This window comes from Emydura macquarii, unplaced genomic scaffold (genome assembly GCF_026122565.2).
Source record: "Emydura macquarii macquarii isolate MOO-44397 ecotype Brisbane River unplaced genomic scaffold, CSIRO-AGI_Emac_v2 contig_2473, whole genome shotgun sequence".
Taxonomy (NCBI): Eukaryota; Metazoa; Chordata; order Testudines; family Chelidae; genus Emydura; species Emydura macquarii.
The window spans coordinates 28,189,064-28,215,117 of record NW_027132610.1 but is presented as its reverse complement, the minus strand read 5'-3'; positions in this window follow the sequence as shown (position 1 = coordinate 28,215,117).

Below are 26,054 nucleotides of genomic sequence, written 5' to 3'. Positions count from 1 at the left end.
GGTTTTTCTTGTTTAAAATGTATTCATTGAGTAATTATTTGATAGTTTATCTTCATACAGATTTTTGTGAATATCTGATATAATCCAAGCTGTTTTGGTTGGTCACATGTTATGCTCATCCAATCAGTGATCAGAAACATAACTTTTTGGGATCAAGCTTCCAGTAAAAATATGTACAATACAGAAGATAAGTTTTGTAGTGTTTGCGTATTATTAGATTTTCCAGTGAACCTTCTTCCCAGTAAAAATATTTGTTAGCATATTTATGGTAGCAAACAAAACAGGACCTAGAGTATAGCCAAAGAGAACACATTTTAAAAGCAGTACTACTGTTAGTGGAAAATTCTTTTCTGTATTCAGCTACCTCTAGTTCTGATCATGCTGATATTCCTTTAATACAGCCAGGTTTTTTTTCTAGGTTATTTTTCAAATATTGTGTTCACTTCAGGAAATAATCCCCAGAATATATGTTTATAAATCTTCATGAATAACAGCAGCACTAATGGTATATTAGAATTTTAGGGGAGTCAGGTTAAGGACAGGTGTCTAAAAAGTATTTTCTAAAATCCTGCTTCTTCCATTCTTCCCTGTACCCTAAAAGAAGAGTTAATATATTAAAATATATGTATATTTTATTATAAATGTCATGGAAGTAGCAAGATATTCCAAGACTCAGCTGTTTGTTATTCCTACTCTCTGCATCATGTCTAAAATCTGATTGTAAGCTCTTCACCATCAGGGATCATGGTCCTGAGCCTGCAATTTGCAATGTGGGTAGACCCCTGAACCAACACTGAGACCTAGCAATTTAAGTAGTACTCTGTGGGGGCACAAAGGTCCACCCATGCATTGTAAATAGCAAAATGAGAACTCATCTCGTAGCTTTCTATCTGGGATTCAAAGCGACTAATGTACTTTGCTATGTATTAAATTAAAAACATAAGATATATTAACAATCTCATTAATTCATAAAAGCCTTTACAATTTCTGTGTCATGTCATGCATGAGAATTTTTTCCAAATAAGCAAGATGTTTTCTGTGTCTGTATGTATGTATATGTGTGTGTGTGTATATATATATATATGTATATAAACATGCTGGGTTTGTTATAATATACTATTTATTTTGGCTGTATCAAAATCATTTATCAAACTCTAGGCACTCCAAATGACTTACTGGGATTCCACATAATTAAACCGCAAGTTTGTTTCTTTTTAGTTCACCTGTCTCTCCTTTTAGTCGCTAACTGAGGTTTAAGATGGGATTTATTGGGATTACTTAAAACACCCCTATATAAGTCAAGTAAACAACTCTATCAGAAATCCTGTATTACAGGATATTGATTTCAGTGGAGTTGCATGAGGGCAAAACTTGGCCCCATGTGCATACTGAAATGCCAACCATTATCAGTGGGAAAAGATCAGTAAAACACAATTTATCTTTCTCTGGGTTCCCCTTTTGCCAAAGGGTAAACACTAAGTGAGACCTCTGATGCTTTTCCCAAAGCTCGTAGTTCATCCCTGACTATTTGTAATTGGGGTGGGGTGGGGCAGACAGACTGCAGCATTGAAGGATAGTAAACTCTTCATGTTAGCTCCCTAATGCATTTATATTCCACTTCTATTTTCCTGAAATAAAAAACCAAGTGTGCTGCAATGCAACTGGAGTTCATTAAAACGAAGCTTGGTAATTTCTGAGCACAGACCTGTTAACAAGATTTACTTTGCTATATGGAGAATATTCCATATAATTGCCCAGTTACTTCAGATGAATTTCCAGAAAGTAAGAACTGTGTTGCCCTTTCATGTGTAAAGCACAGAAGTGGTGTAGATGGTGCAGAGCAGCATGCCATCCATAAATGCTGATTGTAAGGAAGAAAGTAGCCTGCCCTTGATGAAAGCAAAGCACTCAGAATGTTGGGCATTAAGGAATAACTTTGTTACATCTAATTGGTGTTGTGCTTCTTATGCTTAGACACTGTACCACTTATTTAAAATGTAAGGGCCCTGCCATGCACTCATGAATTTCCTATTTCAATGCTTTTAGAAAGTCAAAAAGGAAATTTGTTTAATACTCTAATTTTTTCATTGTATTTAAATATTTCCAGAGCAGGAAATTAATGGAAAGCTCCAGGAGAGCATGTGTGCTTGGATTTCATTCATCAAGATTGGATTACTGTAATAGGCTCTACATGGGGCTACATCTTAAAACCACTCAAACTTCATCTGGTGCGGAACACAACTGCCCACTTGATAAGTGTTGTTTCTTGCAAAAAACCAACAGCTCTACTACATTTCTAAATGTAACATACACGTACCTCTGACTTTTAAAGCAGTAAGGACTTGATCCTCCATCTATTGAAGTCAACAGAAGTTTTTCTATAGGCTTCAATGGCTATGGACCAAGCCCTAAAGGCAAGTGACGCAAAGTACATCCAAGTCCACCTTTGTTCCTGTGTAATACTGCAGATTGTGATCAGATAAGGCATTCATGCTAATAACTCTTGAGTTTGAATGAAAAGAGGTTGGAAGAAGAATATTTCCAGCAAGGGGATCCTTAGCTTTGGAACTTGCTTCTCTGGCTCATCCAGCAGAGCGTCAACTTTTGTCAACCTTTTTCTAGTCTAGGAAAGAACAAAATGAATGGCTGAAGATAGTGAAAGAATCTCAGATTTGAGGTGTGTGGGGAGATTTAGGAGGCTTTTTAATGTTGGACACCAATCCAGTTTATAGCTATGAATTGTTCTGAAACTTTGTACTAAAACCAGAGATCTGGAAAGGTGAATATAAAACAACAACAAAAAGCTATTCCCTTTATTAAGTGAATGAATGATCATAATGAATTGTTCACTAGATGCACCTAATCTTTTTTTCCTACTTGTAAATTATCCAAATTCTGACTTTGATTTTTAGGAATTTCGTTGTTCAAAATCATTTGATCAATTTATGCCTATTTGCCTATGTCTTTGGCTATCTGTAATGTAAGATTATTGTTTCTGCTTCTTGTTTGGATGGCTGAAATTCTTATAAACTAGAAGAAGCCAATCACAAATCTGATATGAACTCATGTACAAATGTATTTTTGCAGAATATTTATGAGACTTTAGCTTTTCTTATGAACAGTCTGGCAAACACTTGTATGCATATTTAAGGAAAATGAATGAAAAGGATTGTGAATTCTAATGGCTATCTTTGAATTAATGATACTGAATAGATTTTTGCCATACTCTCCCAGCTCTGTTGGGAATTCAATAGGTGGCACTCTTCCCTCTAAATCTGTATTTAACCAATGTCCTAGGAGGACATTGGAGAACATTCTGCTGACAGAAACTGACTAAAACCAATATTTTCAGTACTTGTGGTCATTAGAGATTCCATTGCTCTTTTCATAAGAATAGGGATGCTAGTCCTGGTGTTCTGATGAAATTACAATTTGGATAATTACATTTTGCTTCCCTAAATTTCCATTTGTTATTAAAATTGTAGTCTGGTAATACTGTGTACTAGATCAGAGGATCTCAAACTTTTTTGTTGATGAACCCCTTTCCAAATTCAATGTTAATCATAGACCCCCAACTGAGATTCTGCTTGACAAAGGTAAGTGTACTTCATATAAACACATATTGTTAGTAATGCTTTAAGAAAAAGAACGTAAGAGAACTTACAGATATCAGTGAGATGGGTGTGCCTGCTTCTTTCTGCAGAGTCAATCTATGCTTGGTATGATGGTTGACAAGCAAACTTGTAAATCATTCTCCACTTCCAGTCGGGACCTGAACTTTGTCTTTATAGCTGTTATGGAAGAGAATGATACTTCAGTATATATATTGTTGGGAAGGGCAGCAACTCTTTAATTGTTTCTCTAACTAAAACTGGGTATTCTGCAGCAACAGTTGTCCAAAACTGGCAAGGTGTCTGTTCCTGAAACATAATTTTCAGTTTGTGGCCACAGGATAGTTTGTGCAGCTCCTGTTCTGCTTTTCCACTCAAATGGCAAGATGACATAGCAAAAGTTGAGAATTGATCCCGAACCCAATCATATTCCTCCATGTTTATATATTTAAAATAAACATTGAAGTAACTGCCCAAGTTGAAAGGTGAGCAACAATCCTTCTCTCACACAGTCAAATGTCATGCTGTTAGTATCCAGAAATTCTGTCAGTAACGGAAACATATTTGAGATTCCATTGCTCAGTCTAGTTTTGCAAATCTCTACTTTCTTCTGAAATGCTGCAATCTTGTTACTCACCTCAAGTATAGTTATATTGCCCCCTTCTGTGGACAGGTCCAGCACATTCAACAAATTGAAAATGTCTGAGGATGCAAGCTTTATGATCCACATCGGGTCAGAAAAGTTTGCAGCAATCTAGGGATTGTTCACAGTAAGAAAACCCAGCAGCTCTTTGCAAAGCTCAAGAACTCTTTCCAACACTGTGCCACTACATAGCCAATGCACTTTAGTATGAAACAATAATTTGTCATGTCCTGCACCCATTTTTAAACACAGTTTTGCAAAAGGGCATGAATTCAAAGGACAGGACTTTACAAAATTCACAACTGTCACAGCTGCATTTAGCACATCAGCTAATTCAGGTTCCATTTTCTTGATGCAATAGCCGGGTGATGCAACATACAGTGTGTTACACTTACCTGCGGGTTATGGCTCATATTCTTGTTACAGCACCACTCCTATTGCCTGTCACAGCAACAGCACTGTCTGTGCAAACACAGACATGCTTCTCCCAATTCAATGATTCAGCTTTCATGAAATCATCCAATAACTTAGATATTTTCTGACCTGTTTTCCTGTTCACAGGTATGTAGCCTTTCAGTTAGTTGGTGTTTTACATCATTTGAAAGCTCTTCAATTCTCCTACTAACTGTGTTGTTTGAAAGTGGTATGCCCTTAAGTTTCTTCGATGCATATTCGCTTACCATTACTTTGCACATTTCTACAGCAGCTGGAAGAATCTGTTCTTCTCCAATGGTATGGAATTTTTTACTCTTTGCAATCCAAAACACTGTTAAGAAAGATGCTTTCATAGCCTTTTACGGAATCGACGTAATGTTTGTCATTTGAGTTTTCTGTTGACCGTATTCTTCTTTCTTTCATTGAAAAAAGTCCCTGGATTTATCTTCATACTTCAAGTGCCTTGTTTTGAGGTGTCGTTTCAACTTTGCAGGTTTCATTGCTTCATTTGATAGGATTTGTAAGCATACAATGTGTTGCAGTCATCCACCACTAAATTCCATAAAACCAAAATCAGTATAACTGTCGTCAAACTTTTTGTTCATTTGTTTCTTACTACTTGACTCTGCATTGTCCATGGCTTCAGCACAACTAGCAGTACTAGTATGAGTTCATTTTTAAAATGTATCCATTTTCAGTGTAATTGCTCACACACTATAAAAATATATTCCACTTCCACTAGCTAAAGACATCTCAGTCATTAAAAAAAAAAAAAAAAAGGATGTCACTTCTGATTTGCTGTTGCAAAGCAGTGAGATTTTTTACATTGATCCTTATGCAATATGAGTATTACAGCATTGTTCATGCACCATGAAATACATTGTTTAAACAGAAATAGTAGATTTGTCAGTCTGAATCATTAGGCAATGCAGACATGAGGTGAGATCATTTTTAAATTTTTTGTAGGATTTTGCAGACCCCCCATGCAGTCTCTAAGGACTGCATTGTTTGAGAACTGCTGGACAGGTTTCTGGGTAATGTACATAGGCACCTTTTTTATAGAGGACCTTTTACCTGTTCACACAAACTCACTGTTGCATCTTTGAAAACAAGCAAGGGCTCAATCTTTCAAGCCTTCCATGTGTAGAACTCCCGCAGAGTTTAGTATGTGTAGGCTCTGCAGGATCTGGGTCCACAAAGTTGTGAGTTAACTAGCTTTGTGACTGACTGGTCTGGTATATTTCAGTATCTTAAAGCCAAACAGTAAGACTTTAACAAACCACATGTAGTGAATGCCTGACAGGAAGCTATTGCGATTCTTTAAGAATAAGGTAAAGCAATCTGATAGGTAACAATGTGGTTCGGCATCCTAATAGCAGAGTTCTGCATTATGTGGTGCCTATAGATAGAAAGATGTGGGAACCAATAAATGAAGTATTAAAGAAACTTACAATGTATATATTGCATTTTCCTGTGTATCTCTCTCTCAGTATCACTAAGAGTAAATCAAATGGTTCCCTAGTGACACTGAGTCAGACAGTAGTTGGTTTTTATTCGTAAAGATAGAAAGAATGGGGAGTTAGATCCATTTTAGAGTGTCTATCCGAGCTCAAGCAATTAGGTGGAGCTAAGTCTAGGTAAAAGGATCTCATTACTCTCATAAGAAGGAAAGAGAGGGGATTGTTGACCAGGAAACCAGTTTAAGGAGATAATAGAGCTGCTCTGTCTGTTTGTGAGTTCACACTATTAAGCTGTATAAAATAAATAGGGCCAAAGACACAGGTGTCCTTCAGTTGAAAAAGCTGATTGGTTTTTTTTTTTTTTGCCTTAAGCTGGGCCTTCTGTTAACTCTCTCTCTCTAGCTGTCAAACTTTGTCTTTGCCATGCCTTTCTAATGGTTCTAATGTGAAATGATTAATACTGTTCCCTCCACAACACTCTCTCTTCCACCCTCACCTCTTTTGCCACCTCCCATCCCAAGCCCAATCTGTAGCTCCGGTTCAACCCCCTCATCTTTGCTTTGATAACATTCCCAGTCTATATGGCCCTGGCCAGTTTCTCCTTCAAATGTCTCTGTGCTTTCTCCTAGGATGCCTCATGCATGAGGAAAAGCTCCCTGATAAAACTCATAAAGCCATTCCTTATTTTCTCTCCGCTTCTCAAGATTCACCTCTGCCATGCTGATCATGGCAAGGCAGATGGACAAGCTGAAACTGTTCTTCCTTCCCTTTAGTAACTCCCATAGTCCTGGTATACCCTTCACCCTACCTCTATCCCATTTTAAAAAAAACAAAACAACTGCAACAAACAACTGCACTTCCCACACAGAAAGTGTCAAGACTAGTGGATCCCAAAACTAGTGGATCCATAGGCCATCTGCCTGCAAGCCTTATGCTTCTACATTGGCTCTGGCCTCCGAAAACCTCCTCCAGTGGTTCCCAGACAGTGGCAGTTCTTTGGCATGGGGGCATCCTCCATACAAAGGGTTAACCAGCTTAGCCTGTGTATCTTTTACAGGGCATCTAGAGGGAATCAGACAATGTGTGTGTTTTCCCTATCACTAGCCAAGATATTCCTTCCCATGGCCTTCCTAGTCTCTCCTTGTGGAGGGTGGAGAGGGAGAGGGATGGGTCCTTTAAAATGTTATAAAACTAAATTAATATGTACTTCTTCTCAACCACATATGAGTCTCACTGCAAATCTTGTGGTATAGTGGACCCTGATTTTGACTATATATAGTTAAATTTAGTCTCACAAGTGAAATGAGTTACTCAGGGTAGACATTTGCCCATATCACAAAATAAAATACTCCAAAAATATTATACATGGTAGCAAAAAGTCTCTGCTCAGAAATGAAGCAGGCTAGAAATAAGAAGGATGACTGCATTTCAGTCTTGATCTTCATAAGAAAAGCTGTATTACATAGTTTTGTACTATGCATATGCATGTATTATAGATACTGCTGTCACCTAAAAGATTCATAAATAAAATTTTGTTAATGAAAACAATTGTTCTCTGTGCACATATCTTATAGCTGAAAAATATTCAAGGGTAAAAGGCAGATGATAGGCAAGTATATCGAATCAAAGTGACCTCTGATAGAATTACAACTAGATATCACAAAAGATGGTTAACAGAAGAATCTGTATAGTGTAACACAGATCTCTTCCTCTTACTAAACACCCATGGGTCTTTTTGGTCTAAAGATAAGATTTCAGGTTAGAGAGATAGCAGGAGACAAATTAAAATCCTTTTGTCCACACCTTATTAGTTTCAAATGAGCAAGATTTGAAGCCTAACTGGCTCTTCTGGAGCTGAACACCACCAACAAAAGCTTTAAAAAGACACTGTGTATCAAAACAAGGAGTAATTTTTTGGTCTTAGACACCTTCATTTTGACATACTCTGTTACCCGGGGTTCTGCCAATGCAAAGCTCGTGGTAACTTTACTTTGTGCGAGGTGGTGTCAGGAAATAAGTCAAATGGAGACACAGCTATCCAGCCGATATATGGACTGGTAGAAACAGTATAACTCAACAGTGCCCTTGCTACATAGCTATACCTTTACTTAGGCTCAAGCAGCACACAAGCACACTCTTACTTCAAAGGTATACTTTTACTTAGGCTCAAGCACTTGCACACGTCCACAACAGGTTAGTAAAACACCGCAACCCTCAACCCTTAATAATTACCAAAGTCTGGGGCGGCTTTCGAGTGAGAACAGCGACAGCTTTCCGATTGGCCAGATCTTCCAGCTGTCAGTGTAGGATCCGAAAAAACACTCTCACTGACTCCAGACAGAGATTGCCCCTCCCCCCCATTTATCCTTGTTAGTAGACGATAACACCTCAAGGAAAAAGAAAAAAAGTTTCAGAAGCTAGACCTAAAGTTAACAGAGTACTTAATTAGCGAGGTATGTTTTGACAGAATTTGCATATCGTGAGGCCGGGACAAACATTTCCCACAGGGCATGCATAATAAGCTTATTGGGCTTTTCCTGAAACACAGATCCCAGCACCTCCACCAGAGCAACAGGGAGGGAGAGTAGGGTCAAGGAAAGGTTGATAAAGGGGCTCTCCTCCCCTCCTGGCTTAGTCATGGCAAGGCTGCACAGGCCTGCTGAAAGGCCTATCAATTTTGGCTGCTGTTAGCAACAAGCATGATACACTATCACGTGGTCCCTGGCCCTTTTACTATTCAAAATCTCCCCGTACAACTCCATTTATTTTATGTTCCTGGTTCATGTCAATTGAATTGTCTAATATATATAATTTTTTACAAAAAGCCCAGATTTCCAAAATGATATCTGCCACTTAAAATTATGTTTATGCTTCCAAAACATATCTGAATCCATGCTTTTGTTTTTATGGGATGTGCTTGGTAAGTCTATGAAACGTAAGGAACCGAGGGGCAACCATTCTTTTTGGGTGTTGTGGAGCACATTGAATCCAGTTCAGATGTCAATATTAAGTAGAACCAAATGGGGTAAAATGTATGAGCTTTCTGGGGCTGCCAACATTAGAGAAATAATTTTTCTGGATGCTAAAGAGCAGGGTACAGTTTCTAGAAGCTGAGAGGTAACTACATAATTGCTACTCAAAATAGGGAATTTTATGCCCTGCTCCTCACTTTCTCCTCCCCTTTGTTTTCCTTTCTCTCCTTTTTTACCTCTCAGTCATTAATTTGCCTTAGTCTCACAGCAGCAGTAATATGGCTACATTATTAGACTCTAGTGATCAGTTTCCCCCTTATCATTTGCACTTGTTTACGTATCTGAAATATGAAGAAATTGGTAGAAATCAGGTGAGAGAATCTCTGTAGCATAGACATGTTCACATTTCCTAAACATTCCTGACTCTGTAAGACTTTCAGTCCTCTTCTTGCCCTCTGCTCTTGTCACCGGCACCACTACTGCTACCCTTCAGTACTCTACTTTGCAGAATTATTTAAGATCCAACAGCATCCTCTACTTCCTCTCCATTCATCCTGAACTGCTGTTTTTACCACAGGTAACATATGCAGTATAACACAGTCTCGTTTCCAGGCTGAAGACTGACATTCCCATGCATGTAAAGAGTAGTTGCTTTGGCACTTCATTTGTCTTAAATAGGCAGTTTTGCATAAACAATGTACTACGTTTACAGTTTAGCAGTCAGCCTAAGTGATGCTTTTATGCTTTCTTCAGCTTGTCAGTTACATTTATTGCACCTCATGTGCTCCTAATTTTAACAGAATCCTCTTTTCTTGACTTCTCTATTAGATATTTTAGTGCACGTCTCCGCAGTTCAACAGTAAAGTGCAATCTTCTCCCCCAACTTTCTTTCCTGGAAGAAATGTATATAAACATCATATAGAATCATTGAATTATAGAAGTTAGAGTCAGAGATCCCTGCTAGATCATCTAGTTCATTTTCCGGTAGACGCAGGATTGTTCCCTGTAGTAAACAAACAATATTGCTGGGACTTGTAAGGGAGCCTAGTACATTGCTTCCTTAGGCTCCTTGGAAAATCCCAGCCTATATGCATAATCCTATCAATATGATTCATTCCCCACACAAGGATCTCAAATATACTTGACTGACAAAAAAGTGTTGTTGCAGTGGTTCTCTAGTGTGGCATACATGAGTTAGTATTCACTGAGAAGGCAAGAATGCAGGCAACAGGTTGAGGGAATGTGCGATAGTTAGAAGAGATGGGCAGACATAAGGGAAGAGATTCAAGTTAGCGCAATGCTTTGAAAGATAACTTTCTAAGAGAGAGAGTTTGTGGGTGCCAGAAGTCCTATTTTTGGATTGTGATGGGACAGATTTGTTTGTGCTATTAATAATGAGAGAATTCAAAGACAATTGCTGGCGTAGGGGAACTTAACCTGGTCCAAGGCAGTAGAATTAGCAACAGCAATGCAAGCAGCCGTGAAAAACTTACAGGATTTGCACTTAGAGTGCAGGGACAATCAAACTGAATCAATGAACAAAATGCAAAGTCAGCTGCAAGGAACTCAAGCTCCTGAGGGGTGTTTTCACTGTGATGGAGCTCACTTTCCATCCTTTGTAAATTTAGAATATCCCAGTGTCATAAATTCTTCAAGATTGGACAATTAGCCAGAAAATGCAAAGGTGACTATCAAACAGAATTTCACACCCAGGAGGGTAGATCCCCCAAAAAAACAGACAAAAAGGAACAAAGCAAAGCGCTTTTTATCTTGAGGTGAAGGATGACACAGAGGGTGAGGTACTATCTAAAAGGACAAAAAGTGGGATCTTGCAAAGTTACAGTGGAGTTAAACAGTCAGTATAAATGGAAGTTGATAGAGAAGCTTCAACTACTGTGATCAATGAATATACATATCAGTAGTGGAAAAGGAGGACTGAGCCCAATAGAGAATACATGAGTGACCCTCTGAACCTCCACTGGAGAATCTATCCCAGGTGGTAGGTTCTGAATTTGTCCCTCTAAAATATAAAAGCCAAAGGAAAAAGTTACCAGACCTAGTGATCTGGGGTCACAGGCAAAAAAATTTATTAAGCCAAAACCAGTTCCAAGAATGAAAACTGAATTGGGACGAGATTTTCAAATTAGGGCTTAGCAAAACACAAGTTTTAGACTTAGGAAGTCCTAGAGGTTCACCCAAACATTTTTTAAAGGCTAAGGACTATGATGGGGTTTACAGATCCCACACTAAACCAAAGCAAAGCATGGAGCAATATTGGACCAGAGAGGTCTAGCACCTCAACAGCTGCAGGGCCTCGAGGGACAATTTAAAAGAGAACTGACACAGGAAGGGAAGGAATTAGAGGGTGAAACTGGAAATGAGGCTGATGATGGGAGCTGGGGGCAGAGTAACTGCAGCCTTGGTAAGGCCATTCTGGAAGTGGTGATCCGTATTCCTCCCTCCCCCTTTTGGAGCCAGGAACCCATGGAAGGCCCTGAAGAACAGGGTATTGTCCCCCTAGTAGACATAGCTGATGTTACTAAGATTGTGACAGCACCCCAAATGGAGGAGCCAAAGCCCATTAGGAAGTGACTTAGGGGGAGTGTAACTTGGGGTGGACCAACGAGTGGTCTGGACACTGAAACACCCTGTTAGAACCCCGTGTCGGGATCCAGTGGAGTGGAGGGCCCAGGTTTCCCTCACATGCTCCTCCTCCCGTCAGTTGTGACAGAACCCCCAAGAGGGGAGGAAGGGACACACAGGAAAGATTGAGGCCTACCATATACCACCTGGCAGAGCCCCCTCCAGAACAAACAAACTGGAAAGGACCATGAAACCACTTCCTAACCACTAGACCAGCAGGATATTGGACTGACCTGCTACAGGGACATCAGAGAGTGTAATGCCTAGATTTATATCTAAGATAGGGTCAAGCCAAAATACTTTAAGCAAAACCAGTTCTTGATGGCTATAGAAAAAAGACTGAGACTGAGACAGACTGGAAAATGACAGCATTATTTCACCAGTGCAGTTTTCTGAATTGGGCATACCTATAGTGCCCATTGTTAAACCATCTTCCTCTGCAGGGACAATAAAGTTACAGTGAATCAGGTGTCCAAGTTAGACAAGTACCCCATTCCACGGACAGAGGACTTGCTGGCAGTGTTATATGTGGGCCAAAAATTTAGTAAGCTGGACATGTCACAGATATACCAGCAGATGAGGCTGGAGGCGGATGGTAAGAAATTTACCACTAGAGATATTCACAAGAGCTTATACCAGTACAACTGATTGCCATTTTGTCAGCAGGGTCATGGAAAATGTGTTGAACGTTTCCTATGTGTTGTAGTGACAATTAATGATACCCTGACCAGAGGAAGATGTGATGCTGAACATCTATCGGCACTGGAGACAGCACTTCACATAGCTGAGGCAGCAGGACTTCACTTACAACAAAGTAAATGTTTTTTTATGAGACCAGAAGAGGTGTCCCTAGGCTACATGATAGACAAGGAGAGGATTCACTTGTGGTAGACAAGGTCACAGCAATTGTACAGGCACTAAGCCATCAAAACACAACTGAGCTATGATCATACTTAGGTGTCATTGATGTAACATACTGGGGCACAATCCAGCCTAGTGGGGGGCTGTGTCACTCTTGCCCTGCAACCATGAGTGCCACCTGGGCCACTCACAAACAGCCTTCCAGCATGTAAGCCACACGCCGAGTGTCTGTGTGTAACTGAAGCCAGTCAGTTACACCTTGGCTCTCACCTGCCTTGGTTATGCTGCAGGGTAACCCCAACACATCCCCAATCCCAGATCTTCCCCCAGGAACGTATGTCCTATAATGCCCAGCCTTCTCCTGAACAGTACAAATATATTAAGTCTGTTATTCCTTTAATAGAATAAATAATATGCCAGTTTATGATGTCAAATAGAGTTACCCAGACATTTCAATTTAAACACACTGGAGCAGATAAAACAATAATACAAGTTTCTTAACTACAAAGAGATAGATTGGAAGGGATTATGAGTAATGTGGTATAAAAGTCAGAAATGGTTACAAGAAAAACAAAAATAAAATGCTTACTACTATCTACTTAAGAAACTATCTTAATGGCAAAGCAAACTTTCTCATCACATGCTCCAGAAGATTATTGACCTAACTTTCAGATCAGGACCCCTTCCCCAAAGACCATTGGCTGTTTCCTTTTGACTTCTCAGGTAAGGAGAATGAGGTGAGCAAGGAGATCAAGAGAAGGGTGCCTTGAAACGGGTGTTTGTCCCTCCATTTTATAGTTTCAGTCCTTCTCTTGACAAACATTTCCAGTTGAGACCCAGGAGTCAACAGGTCTACATTGGTTTGAACTTCCTTTGTTTTCCTGTCTTATTTGATGACTCTATTTACTGCTTAAACGCAAATTAAAGCAAGCACACATTCTTTCCTTCGTTTAAAACAAACCTGACTTCTGCATGGCCAGGACTGTGGGGTTTGGAACATGTGGTAATAACATCATACAGGGGAATCTTATAACTTCACACAGTGCAGTCACACAGATTTTACATATTTTACCATACATATTTTATCAGGTCACTGACCAGCAAATTATGAGTTTTCAAATGACACCTTACAAGGTATTTTTTTCTACAAAGATTAATACAATAACGTGTAGGTGTGAATAAAGGGGTATTTTCCGTAACAACTGAGTTGTTCAGAATATTATGAGTTGGAGCCATACTACAACCCTCCATTACTTACCTCCTGTTTAGTGTGTGTTCTCCCTCTTCTTTCCCCCCTTCATTTGTATATAGTTGAATAAAGCAGCATGTTCCCAGCCTGCCATACTGCAAGTAACAAGTACTTCTTGCGCGCTGGGCAGTCCCTTTACAAAAAAGATTAGTACCCATTTCTGGGGTATCTGGGAGTATTTCAACGGTTAATAGACTGGTTTTGAAGCAATGCTAACACAAACATGTTACTTAGAAATTGCATTTGTTTTGTACTCATATGCTGTTTCTTTCTACTCTTTTAAATATCACAACTAGAGGCATAATTTTATACTGGTTGTGTAAAACAAAGTATTTCAAGAAAAGAATTCTTCCTTACAACAGCAAAAATAATTTCACAGTTTTCCATGAGACTGTTTTTTTTTACAGCAAAAAATTAGTCTAATCTCCTAATACCTATGCGCAGAGGCAGAACGTTAATATATTTAGACCTTTTGATTGGTTGCTTAACATTTACACTGGCATAAAACATTAATACTGGCACCCAAGCATGAAAATTCCAAATTAACAGAAACTAATGCTGTCATTCAGCCAGCTTAAGTGTTGCTGTGAGAAACTGAGGCAATTCAAAAAACATGACATAGCATGATATTATTGCTTCTGATTTAAACATGATTCTTCATACATGATAGGCCAAAGCATTAATCCACTTGTCTTTTCTGTTTCCTATTACAGGACACATGATTACCCTGCTATTTTTTGCATGAAATGAGCATTAGAACAAAATGATTAGTAAAATGGTGTGTTACAGTTAATCTGTTTTAATGTCACCATCCTGCAAAATATACAGGACTTGGAGAAATGGTACATGTATATAGCTTCCTTTTTTCAGCAAGCTCATCAGACAATGCCAGAAAAAAAAGTGGGGTGGGTGTTGAGGGGGGAGGAGAAGAGAAACTATCTCCATCCTGATTCGAAGTCACTCTCCTCTCTTAAATCCATCCACTTGATTTAGTGGTTATTGCTTCTCTTCTTTAGTTACCCTGTAAAAAGCAATTGCGTAGCCCAGGAGCAAACTTTCCTCAACCCTAGTTTGCAGAGATGAGATCATGTTTGAGAAAGACCCCCAGGCCTTGGTAAGTGAAGGCACTATTGAAAATTAGCATTCTAAAAGAATCTTCTGCAGTTGTCTTCATAAAAAGAAACCGATTAGTGATTTGGACGGTGCTCACATTGTGAATTATCCAACGAAATACAGCAGAAGCATCCATTTATGTATATGAAAATTATAATTTGAACATCACACTTAGAGCACATTAATCAACTTCATTCTTTGTTTTTATGGGTAATGAGGCTTTGCAGAAAGGTAAACAACTTTCTAAATAAAGTGGCTTTGGAAAAAAGGGATTAAATGTATTCCTGCTCCTTTAAAAAGTATATATGTATATATAATTTGGTGAGAGGTGGCTGAGCACATGGGACGACCTAGTTGGTGCTTTATGCATGCAGGCATCAATAGAGACAGAAATAAATGTAGCCCATGTTTGTTCTCTCCCCTTTCTCTTTATTGATTTAATCTCATTCACAGCAACACTACCTTGTAATTGGGCAAGCGTGAGACTTTTTCAGGCTTCCTAATTTTATTTTATAAGGTGTATTTTACCACTCTTTATTTCTGCCTTCTTACTCTGCAAGTCTTTTTTAAGCTTTGATTTTCAAAAAGACATCTTCAGTCTATTTTCTTCTTGGTATTTTGGGGATGGGGGACAACAGCTGCCTTTAAACATTGTTAATGCAGTGTGCTCAGAGCCCGAACCATTTCTACTTTACTTAGAAAAAACAGGACTATTGAACTGGGGTTACTTTTGCTGGCCTGCACTGATGTATTAGGGTTTTAAATAGCATGTTCTTGTGATGTGCTCATCCAGCTCCTCAAACAGCCTAATTTTTGACAATAAGATGGGCTTTTGGAAATGAAAGAACTTACTCTGATGGCAGGCCAAGCTCAATGGCCATGATCATACTGGTATAACTCAGTTGGAATAAATGATTCTGGCCCTTTGTGCTCATTGCAAACTGTTAACTGCATACAGGCACCATACCAAGACTGAGGTAGAATTTGATTTTACCTTTTTTTTCCCTTGACTTTGGACTCAAAGGGCTAGGTAGTGTGATGGGCAGCGTCGTGGTGCAGGAACAGTGCTTTGAAGGAACAATTACCTGCTTGCTGCTCCCTTGCTCTGGGGGTTCATTTACTACAGCTTTATACCAGCAGCCTATAATTATTCTCCCTGTCCCCCCAACCCTGTGCTGGCTCAGCTGTTCTGCTGGTGAATTGGGGAGTGAAGTCTGTACCTACTCATAGTGTGGGAGCAAAAGCAGTGGGAGCAGTATCCAGCTTGTGAATAGGCAGCTGAATCAGACCATGTGAATCATCACATCATCTACTGTGACTTTCTGAATTAGGAAACTTTAATCCTCCAGCTATCCATTGAGATATAGCCACAGCACGAGTACTTAAATGCACCAAAGATTGTCACTACACAGAACTTCCCATCTGGCAGGTTATGGATAGCATACCTGAACAACACCTGAAATCGTGAAAACCACTTTGGACCACTGTGATATTCCCCAGGGTACAATATGGACAGCTGTGTCCGCTCAATCTCCAATCTGGGGTGTCTTTTACACTGTTTTGCTGTGAGAGAAACCACTTCTGATCCTGCTCACACAGAGCCTCTAGCATGCAAAATCACTCCCAGCTGAATTGTATGAGTGTTATAGACAATCACTCATACGTGTCACTAAAAGGTGACACCAGCAAATTCCCAGTGCCCAGCTCTTTCCTTCTGTGCAGTATAAGCTCATAGAAAGTCTATCATTTCATTAATAGAAAATGGTATGCACATAACCTCCAAATGAAGGTTCCCAAACACGTCAGTCCAAACACACACTGGTTTAGATAAAACAATAAAACGTGTTTATTAACCACAGAAAGAAAGATTGTAAATGATAACAAGTAATGAGGTATAAAAGTCAGAATTGGTTACAATTAAAATAAAAGCTAAAATGCAAACTAATACCTAATTTAACAAGCTAAATGAATTAAAAGCAAAGACTTTTCTCAGCACATGCTTTTTGAAGTATTTACTCTCTGAAAAGCCTCCCATCCAGGACCCCTCCCCCAGTTCACTGTTTTTTCAGGTGTTGTTGCTGCCATGAACAGAGAGGAATGGAGGAGAGAGGTGATTTGGGGCTTCTATTCCTCATTTTTAAATCTTTTCCTCCTCTTTTGGAATAACCTCCAGCTTGCTACAGCAAGTGTATTTTGGATGGGAACCCCCAGGTATTTATAAGCTAATATTTAAATTTTTATCTCACACTCTTCTTTGTGCCAAAGAAAGGCTGCTTACCTTGATAATTGTCCACTTGATTATGCTGACACCTAGCTGAGGTGCTGACTAACGTTTTGTCTCTGAGAAACTGGTTTGGGCTGCTTTTCTAACCTTCAAACACAGCAATGTTATACAGTAGACTCTCATAACTTTACATACAATGTTGCCACACATATTTTATCACGACAATAATGTTCAGCATCTTATGAGTTTTCAAATGATACAAAGCATACCTTGTACAAAATTTGTTATAGTCTTGGGAAAGCGGTGAGCATGGGGTACAGTCTGTCACGACACATGAGGGACCACAGACCCATCACTGGATCTGGCCAGGGAATAGCAAAGTGTCTGGACCTCATCTACAAGTACATTATTTACACAGGGTGCACCTGCACAACTCATCTCATAATTTTGCCTAAAGGTTGTAATGATCAACAAGTAAGCATGTGTTTGCTTTAGTAGTATTATCTAGATTTCAGGCTATGGTATGCCATTCACCATCTCGTGATTTAATAGCAGCACTGTACAATGCCAGGGTGAAGTACCCTGTAATAGGTGTAAATAGCATAGCAGAATTTATTGGACAATGTTAAAATGTATCATTTATGTAATTTTTTTTTTTAGAATCCACCATTTGCAGGTGTGATGGTAAACTGGAGAATTGCATGCTATGAGATTCAACTAACCAAAAAAAGCAAAATTAGCCTTGGGGAGCTGCTGTTACTGAAGAGCCGCCAGGGGAGCATTGGACTATGAAGAGAAGTGGCAGTACAGAAGGCACAGGAATGGGGAGATGGAGGAGAAGGAGGAAAGGAAGGAAGATAAAATAAAAGGAAAAAAGGAGAAAATTCTCTCAGGTCATGTCTTCACTGTCACACTAAATTGAATTAAATTACGCTAGTTAAGTTATGTAAGTAATGTAACTTAAGTCAACGTACCTTAGTGTCCACACTACGCTATGTCGACGGGAGATACTCTCCCATTGACATTTTTTCTGCCTCTCATTGAGGTAGATTACAGATGTTGACAGGAGAGTGCTCTCCCATCGATTTAGCGCATTTTCACCAGACTTGCACTGATGGCAACGGCACCGATTTAGCACAGGAGGGAAGATGTGCCCTCATACATGTTCTGAGCGGAATTGCAAGCTGTGCCCTTTGATGGATGTAGAACAGGTGGTGCTGTGGTACATGAAGGCACAGCTTGCTTGAGCTCCCAAGCTGCCCTGCACTATCTGGCTCCATCCACCACAAAGATCACTAATTTTAAAATACAAAGCACCCTAAATGCCTAAAGTGTCTGTGAGCTCCCAGAGCAGCAAATGATTGAAAAAGATTGTGATATCTCCCTCCCAGGCAAGGTGTCCACAGAGGAGGAGAGTGGAGCTCTTATAGCCCGACTGAAAAAGGCAGCAGATGACATGATGGCAATTAAGTCCACCAAATCCAGAATGCAAGCGACACTTTACATCTATTGGCATTGCCCTACTAAATCTGACTGGACATGTTACAGAGGCTGAGGGCTGCATATCTGCCACTGAAGATCAAATCCAAGGTCTGTATACTCAAATTCAGCATAATATCAATGTGACCAACTCCCTGAAAGCAAAAATTAAAGACCTTGAAGGGAGATCATGGCATAATAACTTGAGAATTATGGACTGAGATTTCTGTATTTCCTGGGTGGTGGTGATCTTTTCTTGATTTCCCCAGGGATAATTCATTGAGCACCACATTCCAATTCACATTTTTTTACCCTTTGATTTCTTTCTGGAGGGTAAAATGTCCTGCTTCAAAAATATCCACCAGCAGAAGTCACTGCCTCAGGAGGATCCTGGAGACTTTGATCTTCAACTGTTCCATCAGGAAGCTGTCAGAAAGTGCAGTGCCCTCTGGATGAAACATGTGGCAGGAATTATGTGAGATCTCCCGTGCTGCTAGACTGAACTCTGCCTAAATCTTGGAGTAGAATTTTTCAATAGAGGAAAAGAACTTCTGAACTGTGACATTCTGCTTCATTGATGCTAGGCCCACCTATCTATTCCCTGGCTATTACAGCAGTCTGCAACCAGGCTCTGGTGCCGCACTGGATGAATTGATCCCTGGAATGGATTTATTTCCTGGCAGTGCTGTTTGAAAGATTTAAGATTTTGCTGAACTGGTGCCCCATAGTCATAATTAAAGTTAAGATTTTATCATGATTATTTTTAGTGAAAGTCCTGGACAGGTCGCTGGCAATAAACAAAAAATCATGAAAGCCCATGACCTATTTATGACTACTAAAAATAACAGGGGTAGGGCTAACCGCTGTGTGGGGGGCTGAGAGCTCCCACCTCCACCACCTGTGGCAGCTGCTGACAGCTGCAGGGCCCCTGGGATGGCTGATAGCTGCAGGGTCCCACTGCCCCCTGGTGGCAGACAGCTCCAGGGCCAGTGGGTCAGAGCTCTGGGACCACCGCCACTCATGACAGCTCTGAGTTCCAGCTCTCACATCTCACAGCTCTCACATCCCTGCCAGAGGCTCACAGCTCCAGCATCCCCACTGTCCTCGGTGGCTCAGAGCTCTGTAACCCCAGCCACGCCCCAGGGGCTGACAACTGGCATGGCAGCTGACTGCTCCATCTCTGTTGTCCCAGGGCACAGGGTTGAAGCTGAAGTGAAAAATACCATGGTGGTCCCTGAAAGTCACAGAATCCATGATCTCTGTGACAAAATCTTATCCTTAGTCATGATATAGAGCAGCTCATGATGTAGAGCACCTGTTCTCAACCAGGGGTCTGTGGCCCCCTGGGGGTCCATGAGCTGGTTTCAGGGGATTGCGGAGCCCCATGGTTGAAGCCCGGCGCCCTGAGCTCTGGTGCGCCCGTGGGGCTGAAACTGGGAGCGGAGCTGTGGGGAGCTCTGAGCCTCGGCATACCCCTCCAGGCTAAAAGCCTAAGTCCTGGTGCCCCCTGCAGGGCTGAAGTTGGAGTTCCAGCGCCCCTATGGGGCTAAAGCCCCAAGCTTCCCCCCGAAGCACTGGCACCCCACAGGGAAAAAGCCCCAAGCTCCCCCATCCCACATCCTGAGCCTCCCCACCTCACACACCCTGTGGCTGAAGCTCTGAGGTCCCCTCCCCTCAAGTTTTTATAGTATGTTGTGGGGGAAGCAGGGGGCTCAGAAAAAATAATGTTGAGAGCCTGTGATGTAGAGTACACTCAGACTACATAAGCCTGAATGACTGCGGTGCTCTGCATGGTGTTCAAATATGTCCATTTTACCCTCCCTTGATCCTCTCCCATTCCCGTCTCCCTTTTTTCCCCCTTCTTCTTGCCCTATTAGGAAGAGATCGAGTAGAGGATCACAGGGCAGTGTTGATGGGATGTTGAAGGTTAGTGAAATATGTATGATGCTGTAATAGGTGCCTTGATGGTTTAAGTGGTCTAGTAGTTAGCATCCCCTAGTGCCGCCTCCCAGTGGGAAGGTTTTGCAGTACTATTCTCCTTTAATCAGTGGTGAAGTGAGGTGAGGTGGACAGGTGGTTTGGGTCACTACTGTAGCAGAGGCAGTGGTAGGGGAACCTGGTCCCACCCACTCCACCAGGCTCCAACTCAGGGCCCTAGGATGGTCAACAGTGTTTGGCCACCGAAGTTGCCCTCTGAGTTACCCTCCCTGGGTCATTGCCTACTGCGTCTTTTATCTCTCAGCTTTTGGTCCAAGATAAGATGAAAAGAAAAAGAAAAGGAAACCAAACCATCAACCCCAACTGGGCTCAGCGTATAGTCCAATTTCCTCAGGAAGGCTTCTTTGGTGCCTTTGTCAGGAGCCTTCTGGGTAGGTCTGTCTTCTTCCCCAGCCTCCCTTTCTGAGCTGGGTTGCTTCCTTTAAAACCCTTTTTCCAGTTGGAGCATGCTCTGCAGGAGCACTGTCTTTTAACTCCTTCTGGTCCAGTGTGGAGTTTGTATACCCCATCACAGGTGTAAACACTGAATTCAAAGAAATTCAAAAGGACTTATGAGTTAGGGTCACTATGCTATGTAGACATTAACATATTTGCTGGATCTAGTTCTTGTTTCTTGTTTGATCATGTGTTATGGTTTGGTCTTTGGAGGCTTCAGTATATGGCCTGCTATGTATATCCATTGAACCCTCTCTGTTAATAGATCCTCCCTCTGTGTTGTTGCTTAAATCCTCAAATGCCTGGGCTGATACTAGTCATGCTTGAAATTCTGATATAACAATGGGCTGACCAATGCAAGTATTGGATTACTTACCTTTCTGTACCCTGGCTGCAGGACTCAAATTAGAATATTATTATTGAATCTTGGGTTATTTTTTAGAGGGGAGGTTATTTTCTTTGTTATGTCAACCATGATGAGAGGATATTGTTATATGAGTCAGGATGAGGGTGAGGTACTCAGCCTGAAGATAGAGATCAGCCTAGGTACCCATCCTGAAGTATTGTGTGCGTTATCAGTTGTTAGTTATTATTTAGTTTGTTGATTTTTATTATTATTTCCTTTCTCAAAATTTGTGTGTTTAATGTATGATTCCTTTTTCTTTTTCTTCCCTTAGCTGTTTTCTTTTTCTTCTGTTTTTACCCTTTTATCCCTGTTCTCTGATCCAGATCCCATTCCTCCACTGGCAAGGAGCATCTTGGCCCTGAACTGTTGAAGCTCTGGAATCATGATGGGCAATCTCGGTAATTCACCTAAATCCATAGTTCTCTCCCCTTTAGGGTGCTGTATAGGGGAGGACTGGCAAAGGGTATCTGAACAAATGTTACACTATACTTCTTGCTTGTTACTAGTTAACCGTATTAAACATTCGTGTGTGTGGTCTGTTCTTTTGCTAGTAATCAGTGCACCAGATAATCAGGTGTGCCTCTTGGAACATGAAGGGATTAAATAATCCAATTAAGATGGGAAAAATTATTCGGTGCTGAAAAGAGATAAGATTGTGTGCTCCAGGAGACACACTTGACAGAGACTGAGTCTGCAGAGACTGAGTTGAGGTGTGTAGCCCATTGCTGTTATAATTCGAAGGCAAGGGCATGGTGATCCTATCATACAAAATACTTAATATGAGGATTATGGATACTAGGACAGATAAGGATGGCAGTTATGTTATCATCAAGACTGAGGCTGAGAATTTAATTGTCTTTGCTAATACCTGTGCCCCTAATTGTGACAATCCTTATTTTTTTCATGCCAATTTTGCTGACCCGAGTCACTGAGTGATAGAGGACATCGCTTCCTTATTATTGCTGATGACAATGAAGTACATGATCTTATTTTGGACAGGTGAGTGCCCTCCTTCCATATGAATTCCAACACAAGACAGGTGATCCAGTCTTATAGGGAGATTTGAGTCTGCATGCTCTTTGGAGATTGTGCAGTCCCAGAGCCAGGGATTAAACTTTCTTTTCTACAGTATATTCCACCTACTCTCATCTAGATTACCTTTTAGTAAACCATGATTTAACTGAAAATTTAGTAGATTGTCATATTGGTTGAAAAATTGCCATGTCAGATCATGCTGATGTCTTTGGCCCTTGTTGGACATATCCTGCCTATCTGTACTTGGCAACTTAATACGTCTTTACTCTCTGATCCTGCATGTATAGCATATACATAATGCTCCGATGGAGCCATCTTCTGTAGTTCTGTGGGAAACCACCAAGACATTTATTCATGGGCATATTATTGCATATGCATCCTTTAAAAAGTGCTAAATTAAACTCCCTAGTACACAGAGAGCAGAACTGTGTTTTGGCATTTATATACCATCATCTCAGCAACACTCCAACTCATGGAAAACTTGGTTCTCTAGAGTAGCCAAGTGACTTAAATTGCTTAGATTGAAGAACAAACTAATTCCAGGGAAGCCTAGCACAGAAGTTTAGCTAATTTGGAAGCTAAAGGGGGGGGGGGGGTAACATTTAAGAGAAGAGGGACCTCAGACAAATTTGAAAAGATTTGGTTTACATAAGAATGCCTTTACTGGGTCAGACCAACGGTCCATCTAGCCCACTATCCTGTTTTACAACAGTGATCAATGCCAGGTGCTTCAGAGGGAACGAAAAGAACAGGTAATCATCAAGTGATCCATCCCATCACCCATTCCCAGCTTCTGGCAAATAGTGATCCCTGACAACTGGCTAATAGCCATTGATGGATCTATCCTCCATGAACTCAGCTAGTTCTTTTTTTAACCTTGTTATAGTCTTTGCATTCACAACATTCTCTTGCAAGGAGTTCCACAGGTTGACTATGTGTTGTATGAAGAAATACTTTCTTTTGTTTGTTTTAACCCTGCTGCCTATTAATTACATTTGGTGACCCCTAGTTCTTGTGTTATGAGAAGGCATAAATAACACTTATTTACACCAGTCATGATTTTATAGACCTTTATCATATCCCCCTTCGTTGTCTCTTTTCCAAGCTGAAAAGTCTCAGTTTTATTAATCTCTCCTTATAGGGAAGCTTTTCCATACATCTAATCATTTTAGTTGCTCTTTTCTGTACTTTTTCAAATTCTGATATATCTTTTTTGACATGGGGCGACCAGATCTGCATGCAGTATTCAAGATGTGGGCATACCATGGATTTATAAAGAGGCAATATGATATTTCCTGTCTTATTGTCTATCCCTTTCCCAATGAATCCAAACTTCCTGTTAGCTTTTTTGACTGCCACTGCACACTGAGTGGATGTTTTCAGAGAACTAACCATAATGACGCTAAGATCTCTTTCTTGAGTGGTAACAGCTAATTTAGACCCCATTATTTTATCTGTATAGTTGGGATAATGTTTTCCAATGTGCAATACTTCGCATATATCAACACTGAATTTCATCTGCTATTTTCTTGCCCAGTCACCCAGTTTTGTAAGATCCCTTTGTAAGTCTTTGTAGTCTGCTTTGGACTTAACTATCTTGAGTAGATTTATATCAGCTGCAAATTTCACGACCTCACGACCTCACAGTTTGATTTTTTAGAATCTTTGATTTGTAGTGGATGGAAACTGAGATGTCACTTTCCTTTCCTTTTCTTTTTGCATTTTTTTGCTCCCCTTATTTTTTGGTAAATAACAATAAAATAATAATAATAATAATAATAATAATAATAGTTGTAGAATTAATATGAACTCATAGAATTCGGGTTGCTTTCAGACAAGCTGTTTTCTACAGGCTCCCCTTACTGCTCCTTGGAATCCCACAGTCTCTGTTGTGTTGGAATCTATTCTCACTGAAAGAACTTGGGCAGCAGATACAATAGGTCAGACCTCAGCTGGTAGACATTGGCATAGTTCCACTGAAGTCAATGAAACTATGCCAGTATACACCAGATGGGACTCTGGCCCCTTATTTTTACTGATAAAGCATAAGACATGAATTGAATAATATCATATTACATATTACTGAGAACAGAAATGAAGCTTTGAGAGTTGAACTATTGATCACTGGACTACCATGTGAAGGCCAGTTAATGCTCCTTTAGGAAGCAAGTGACCTGAGCTATTTCACAGCTCTACTCTGGAATATACTGATCTAATATCATCCACTTAAAAACTCCCAACAATCTCAACATTTTATTTATTGCACAGTATTAGCAAGGTTTTACAACCTACTAAAGTATTTCTTCCCAGAAGCGATCAATATATTTGCTCAGCACGAATGCACACTGGAGTTGCCTTTTGCAGTAGGTGGTTGTTTTTTTTTTTAAATGTTTAAAGTGATTCAAGTGCCTTTCAAAATTCTGACCTCATGGTGCGAGATGACAACATGGAGCAGGGCTTTCACCATGATTTTTATTGACAGAAACGAGTGCTGACCCTTGGCACAGCGCCTTTGGTGGCAGTCTGCCAGGTCATTTATGGCAACATAAGATGGTCAGAGCCTACTTTCAGTGAGAATGCTACAGGCAGCCAAAACAATCTCAAAAATAGGCAGCACTAGCGATGAAGGAGAATGGCTAGGCCAGTCAGGATGCACTGATTCAAGACAGCCAGGCTGCAGCCTCAGCCAGCATATCTCTTTTGCATAACTAAAGGCTGTCTTTTACTGATAGAACATCTAAATGAGGCAATAGAAATGCTGCCTGGCATCTACAAAGGTGAACCTCTCCTGTGAAGCAGTGGAAGTTGGCACAGGGAGGTTCAGCTTGCATCTCCGAAAGCAATTGGGGTGAGTGTAACTTGAAGCCTAAAGCATGTTGTCAGTGATAACAGCAATGCAGAGTAGTGTGGTTACTATAATGCACTTGCTTTGAGGAACTATTCCAAGGATGTTTAGAAATTTTATACGGCACATTTATTAATGTAAGTGACATGGCTATCATTTATGCAAAGAAGTGCGTCTTTTCTCTTGTTTCATAATATCATCCATGAAGTTTCATTCAGAGGACATGTTCTGGCTGGTAGATACTTTGTTGAATCGAGGCCATGATTTCCTGGAAGCTTAACTGAACATTTCTCGCTTCAAAGAGTTTTCCATCCTCTGTACAGATAACATCATTCTGTTTGGACTGGATTGGATGCTTCTCTGGAGCAGATCTGTGTCTGCGGGTGACAAATGCTACATTGTTCTGGGTTGAGTTTCATCCGCTTTTGCTCACTGCTTCTGGCTACTGCTTGTGAGTTGGATTCATGCCCTTCATAGTTGGTAAAATCAAGTTGAGCCAGATTAGTTTCATGTCTGCAGCATTTGTTATCATTGACCATGAAGTTAATAAAACTGCAGACCCCATCAGGGTGGATGGGATCACACTCTGTTAGTACTCTTCTTTCCTTTTAGAAAGTTACCAGAAGGTGATTTTGGGATAATTGT